Source organism: Ahaetulla prasina, chromosome 1, assembly GCF_028640845.1.
Source record: "Ahaetulla prasina isolate Xishuangbanna chromosome 1, ASM2864084v1, whole genome shotgun sequence".
Taxonomy (NCBI): domain Eukaryota; kingdom Metazoa; phylum Chordata; class Lepidosauria; order Squamata; family Colubridae; genus Ahaetulla; species Ahaetulla prasina.
The window spans coordinates 317848078-317855412 of NC_080539.1; the positions used below are offsets into that span (position 1 = coordinate 317848078).

The 7335-nt window shown below is 39.9% G+C and overlaps 1 pseudogene; it reads left to right on the forward strand.

Annotated features, from left to right (window-relative positions):
• Positions 1-3240: 3240 nt before the first annotated feature.
• On the forward strand, positions 3241-3851 carry LOC131187768 (tumor protein D54-like; annotated as a pseudogene).
• Positions 3852-7335: the final 3484 nt, after the last annotated feature.

Consider the following 7335-nt stretch of genomic DNA (forward strand, 5'->3'; position numbering starts at 1 on the left):
AAAGAGGAAAACAAAAGGCTTTATCCTACCAATATAGAAAAGTAAAGTGTCCCTAGCTGAAAAATTATTTCTTTCATTTGTTCATTTGTGGTTGTCCCTAAGAAACTTTCTGATGTACAAAGGCTTCTCCACAGGAAAGCGAGGAAGCAGGAAGAATGATTAAATAGGTACAGCAAACCATGTTCTCTTGATCTTGACACTATATGTCTGTTGATGAAGACCAAGATTGCATCTGCTGTGTGGCTCATGATTTGTGATACAACAAGACAATGATACCCTACTCAAGTCTTTGATTTCCCCACTCCCCATCCAAATAGAATAGCATAGAATACAATAGAACCATATCTTTCTGTCACATGCAAATTTGTTAATCTTTTTTTTCTAACACTCCTCATCCAAATTATTTATAAATATATTGAATGGCATAGGGCCTAGAACAGAGCCCCATGATATACCATTTAATACGTCCTACCAGCTTAATGTGGAGTCTTATTTGTACAACCAGTTCAATATACATCTAATAATAACATGGTTCAGACAACATTTCCCCATCTCCTCTCATTGGAGACTTTGTCAAATGCTTGTATATTTTTTCTGGATGTGATATACCAGGGGTGTCAAACTGGCGGCAAACAGGCCGGATGTGTCATGTGCAGACCACACCCACCCCAGCTCTGTGAATGGAAAAACACTGCGAAACATAACGTCATGGCAACATGATGCGGAGAGTTTGACACCCATGTGATAGACTAAGAGCAAACTCAAATACAAACTTCAGGTGCTGTTTAATAATACAATACAGAGTACTACTGTGAGGTGTGGAGAGCTATCAGCATTATTGGATGAGCCTCAAAGTTTGCAGAAATAACAAATTTAGGCAGGGAAAAAATGAGGTGACTTTCAAACCCCCAGTGAGGTTTGGGCAGGCAAAGCAGCAGACAGTTTTTCTATTTCTCTCTTAGAGTTAGAACAGAAAGTAGCCCAAGTTAAACTGTGGAGTATTTGGGAGAGAGCAATGGAATCACGTCTTTGCCAATGCACAGTAAAAATATAGATTTCACTGTCCCAAGTTGCAGCGGTGAACATTTTTAAATGGGAAACAGGCTCAAGATATTATACAATGTCTTTACTAAGCATAAACAGAAACTTTTCATCTCTACCTATATCGCTCCACAAATTTGTCTCGGCAATAATGCTGAACAGAAGAGTTGCAAACCTATAAAGATTTTCTTGCTACTAAGTCCTGTTGTATTCAAGGGCTTTACTTCTGAGCAGGCACCCTTATGCCCGCCATATAGGATAAGTGGCTTCCAACTTTTTTTATGTGTGAGTTCAGCGATATGTTATTTGGACATAATTTAAATCTTTTTAAAATACAGCAGTGGTGCCTCTTGACCTTTCAAGACAAATCACATGGAGGAAAATGTTTATTTACATTGTTAAATTGCCAGGGCCTTCCAAGATTCAGTAGTTCCTCTTACAATGGAGAACTCATGCATGTCACTTTCATTCTTCAAACAAGAACCAGACGGGCTACTTGAACCGCCGAAACAATCTATCCTCCAGTCTATCCCATGCTTGAGCGATAAACAACAACGGAGTCCTCTTGACAAACTCTGCCTCGAAGAGGGGAATTTTGCCGCTCACTATGTCTGCTGAACGTAAGTTAGGAGAGAGAGAGAGAGAGAGAGAAAGAAAAGATCATCTTGTAAACAATTAATTAATGTTTGCCATGAATTATCATTTTTTACTTCCTCCTCAAGAGGCTCAAAGGGAATAAAAACACATTTTTGCAGGTGGTGGCATTCAAACGAAGGGCAATCAAATGTTTGAGAGCAGTGGCACAGTGCTTTGAGTCTCTAACAGTGAATGATGCTAGGATTAAAGCGCAGCAGGGGGTTGAGGGCTTCAGGTGTGAAGCTTAATGTTTGTGATCAGCAAAAAAAAAAAAAAAAAGTCTTGAATTTATCTAAACTGCTCTTCTGCTAACAGTACTTCTAGCACATAAATGTTCCAAAAGTGGCAAGTGTTCTCATTACTCTTCTAAAGCAAACATGATCTGCATTTGAAAGGCGAACATTTCTGTTGCCTAATTTAGAATGTACATCACAAAGAGTTAGATGATGACCCCAAAAACAGATCACTCTCCACTGATCATATACAATAACTCTTATTAGAAATATAGAAATGATAGAAAGGGTATAAGTAAATATTGCATGTCCCAAACTCAGCACTTTCCAGGATTCCTGATCAATGTACAGTTCTGTGCTTCCTATAGTTAATGAAAATAACTTATCTCCCTCTTGCTCACTCACTCTCTTTTCACTTAGCTTCAGTTGTTATGTGGGAGCCCTCATTTTCGTATCTTATTGCCACTTAACAGAAAAAGTGTGCCTTTCTATTCTCTTTTATCTCCCTGTATGATCCCTCCTAGCTTGCAGTTCATTCATTGTTTTAGTGAGTCATTCTTCACTTGGGTGCAGGGGTGAAATCCAGCAGGTTCTAACAGGTTCTGGAGAACCGATAGCGGAAATTTTGAATAGTTCTGAGAACCAGCAAATACCACCTCTGGCTGACCCCAGAGTGGGGTGGAATGGAGATTTTGCAATATCCTTCCCCCAGGAGTGGGAAGGGAATGGAGATTTTGCAGTATCCTTCCCCTGCCACGCCTACCAAGCCACACCCACCAAGCTGCACCACGCCAACCAAGCCATGCCCATAGAACCAATAGTAAAAAAATTTGGTTTTCACCACTGCTTGGGTGGTACTGTACCTTAACATTCCCCTAAATATGTCTGATCTGATTGAGGCATTTGCTGCTAATATTCTGCATCTCCTCTTGGGCAGTAATCATTTCCCCATTAATTCCAATGTAGGAACCAACCCCAGGTGGGCAACCTTTTGCCAAAGAAGATACTTTATTTATTGAAGTTAATGGTATACTGCACTTTAATTCTGCGTGCAAATTGGGGAAACTATTAGGGATCTTGATCAGGAACTTTAGCTACAATCCACATACTAGTTAGACTCAATTGAATTTAAGTGTATGAAGTCTGGATGAAATGAAACACGCATTGGAAGTCAATGATACATGATTACCAGGGGAAGACTGCGAGGAGGACTGAATATTGGTAATAATGAGGAATTACTCCTTAATCCAACTTAATCCAGCAAGAAGCTGCCTCGGTGGTTGTTTTCCCGTCCGCCGTAGCCACGCAACGGTTCCCGGGCCTGGGCAAGATGGAGAGCACCAGCCAGGGTCTCCTGTCCGATTCTATGACCGATGTGCCTGTGGACAACTCCAGCACCGCTGCCATGGCTGCTCTGTCAAGGACCTTGCCCTACAACAGTCTCACTGAAGCTGAGGAAGAATCGCTCAGGGCTGAGCTGGCCAAGGTGGAAGAGGAGATTGGCACCTTGCGCCAGGTGTTGGCGGCCAAGGAGAGACACTGTGAAGAGCTGAAGAGGAAGCTGGGCTTGACCCCTTGGATGATCTGAAGCAAAACTTGTCCAAGAGTTGGCACGATGTCCAGGTTTCTAATGCATATGTTTTGGCCGGCAATACTCTGGAGGACTGGAATGACAAATTAACCCAATCAGAAGCCTATAAGAAGACCCAGGAAACGCTGTATCAGGCTGGCCAGAAGACATCAGTTTCTCTGTCCAACATGGGTTCTGCAATCAGCCGGAAGTTTGGAGATATGAGAAATTCTGCAACTTTCAAGTCATTTGAAGACAGAGTTGAAACCATAAAGTCCAAAGTTGTGGGTGGCAAAGATAACGATGGCGCCAACCAGCTCCATTCACCGATGCCCGCTGGTGACAAGCCGCCCCGGGACAACATCAGTTAATGATGTTTATTTGGATCAAATCACTTGGTTTGAAAAATTAACTGCAATTGTTCTATACTGATATGCAGCAATAGTTAAGTTGTCTTTTCCTTCTCCTCCATCTACTTCATAAAGTGAATTAAGTTTAAGATCTTCTGAATGCAAAATTAAATTGACATTTAACATTTCGGAGGAGAGATTGGTTATCACTACCCAAAAAGACTTAATGCTCCAAAAGATACAATATTTTTCCTGTGCTTTTATGTACAGTGCCACTAAAACTTTCTAAATCTGAATTTGCATTTTCCAAGAACAAAATGCTTTTTGGGCACAATTCTGGCCAAATCAATATGGTTATAATGGAATGCATGAATGATCTTGAGAGGGAAAGAGATACTGCCTAGGAAACAAGAAGACAAAGGAGCCAGTAGCCCCCAGGTACTTAATAGTCAGAGAAAGAAACTTAGGAAATACCTGCCCTAATGGATTACTAGTTAAAAGCAAAGGCAGGAACTTTGTGCCTTCAGACTTGCAAGATTCTGTTAACATAGCCTTACAATAAAATAGAATTAATTCATCTTGCCCTGTTTCCTTTCTGGTTTGCCTAGGAAAACTGACAGTAACTGTCATCAGCCGATATTTTGTTTAGGAAGAAGGCTGAATGAGAACCTACAGTTGAACTTACAGAGTAGGGTCAAAACAGACATGATGGTGGATGCTTCATTGTGATTGAAACCCCACCCTTTGTATGGGTGTTTGACATTCACCCATGTACAAAAGAGTGGGACTTTGATCAGAGTGCTGTAACTGCCATCTTGCCCACGTTGACCCTCCTGTGGATGTTGCAGCTTAGTGAATAAAATGTGGCCTTTTTTTGTAACTCAACCCCTTTGAAAGGCTTTCTGTTATTGTGCCAGTATTTTGGAAGAATCTCACCCATATTATTGGCTTTTCTCAAGGTGTTAAGAGTAAAGTCCTTTCAGAAAGTCTTTCAGGTATGAAGCATCACCTAAGTTTACTGCTTTATTTGGTTAATTTATTAACACGGCCATTTTAATCTATTACACTGTATTTACTTGGATGTTGTATTTGATTATTTTATTATAAACTGCCTAGAGCCTCTTGATTGCAGTGGATGGAAATCCAGTAAAACAAACAAACAAATTAGGGACGTGTCTTTGGAAATTCATTTCACACATATCTTTTGGAAAATGGGCGGGCTGCAACTTTATAAGAATTCTTGCTACTCTAAATATAGCAAGGCAGTTCTTAGCAGTTTTGAACACGTCAGGCATACTCTAAACCTTTATTAGGATTTTAAAGAACTAGGTAAAAACAGACTTCAGAATTCAAACCAAAGCAGCTTCATTCAGTAACAGGAAATGACTGATTTATGCCTAAAATATTATCAAAAGGGATGGGATGGTTTACAGTTTGAAGAGTATGGGATTTAAATAATTAGAAATGCAGTATTTTCCAACCAAACTCAGGTTAAATGAAATGGAATTTATTACCAGAATTTATGGCTTAGGATTGCTGCCTAATGTTATCAATCTTTATCAGGTTTAACCTATGCAGGGTTTGTATATGTTAAAGTATATCCACTTTCATAAATAAAAACAAAACAAATACAGACACTTGTTTAATTTCAACTGATAATACTCATCTAAGTTGCCATGATCTTTCCCAGTAGAGTAGAGAGTCAGCTTTCATTCTGCCGATGCTGCTGGTCTTGAGGACAGTCGGGGAGAGCAACAATCCTAAACCCTTGGACCTGACCTGCTTGTCAGCTTCTGTTTGAACTGAGCTTAGCCTGTGAAATCCAAACTGGGCCCAAAGAGGGCCATAAACAGTGTGACTGTGCAATGAGCCTTTGGAAGGCAGCTGAGGCCTCATTTGGGGTGACATGTTGTGGCTGATGAGTGTGGATGATGTGGGGTTTTCGATAAGTGCCTCATCAGTATCCTCATCATGATCGTGTCGCTCAGCCACGGCATGTGCCCTGACTTGATTGTAATTGCTTGAATCTGCTCCCGCTGCTCAGAAGCGCACAGTAATATGCAATAAAACAGCAAGAAGTGAATGTTAACCATCTGAGTTCTGACACGGCTGTTTTGCAGTTCAAGCACTCCAGACAGAGAGATGGATAGGTAGACAAATCCTGTCTTCATTCATTTTTACAGGGATCTCCATACTACTTGTCTTGTACACTCAGAATATACATGGGGTAGGCTAAAGTAAAGATTAAAAGGCTGAAAACAGTATGAAGATATTGAGTATTTCTTAGAATTTTATGATATAATATGGAAACCTAGTACCGTTTGTTTAAAATAAACGACATGTTTTATGTTTTCTATGGTTTATTATACAAATGCCTATCTCTGTATAGCATTTACCCTGCACCATTGCTTCCAAGTTAGACAAAGACTTAAAGCCAAGTCTACATTTGTGTTCTCAAAGACCATAAGGAAATGACTAACCATTTCTGCCTTTGAAGGTATGGTATGTTTTTTCCTTCAACTTTGCACTGTAGCCTCCAGCACTGGAATTTCTGATGGCATTCCATCCCAATCCTAACCAGAGAACATCTTTCTGAGAGAATTACATCTATGTGTGTTCAAAAGACTCGGGATGAACTGCTGTAGAACACAGAGGTCCAATGCAATACTAACCTGCCCCAAATTACTTGGCAAGTCTTGCTAACATCTGGAGCCTTCCACTTTCCGAGGCAAGTTCTGTTCAAGGTTTGAAATTCTATTCACTTCAAGCAGGAGAAGGGAAAAACCCTTTAGGACTAGTAAAGTACATTTACATTTTGAGCCTTGAATATTCAGCAGCATGAACATTTGATGAATATAGTTAAAAACTGGAGAAAATGTGATGGCTTCTCTTAAAAACTGGCTGCCATAGGTGGGAGAATGATTTCGTTAAATGGATGCCTTCTGTCTATTTTTCCAAAATAATGTTTTCTGTGATAGTTATAGATCAAGGGAAAAGTGATTGGAGAAAAGAGACCAGAAATGTTCTATAAGAGGGAGGAGCCAAAATGGGATTTATTGCCTATGCTACATTTTCCTAGGATGCAACCAGGTAGGGGAGAGGGACAATCACAATAAACCAATCTGCCAAATGCAGGTGAATAAAAATATTAACAGCACAGACTTGTTACATGGAAATCTGCAAAAAGTCAAGATTGTGAAATTAATTGTGTAAGTCATGAGTTCCGCCATGGAGTAGAACATCAATAGTAGTTTGTTGCTATGGCCTGAATGCTTTAACTAACATACACCAAAAAAAAAAAAGCTTGTGGTTGGCTGACACGATGAGACAAGGTGTTGATGCTGAGTAATGAGTTTGGAGTTGTGGAAACATATTATGTGTGTAAAAGATTTCATATCTTGAAGAGATTTTCTTTAGTTTTAGTCGATTTGCTGATATTTGCCAATTTTCTAGCAAAAGCTGCAATTAGTCTATTTCAGCCTAGGTGTTAAAATTGGTGGAAAGG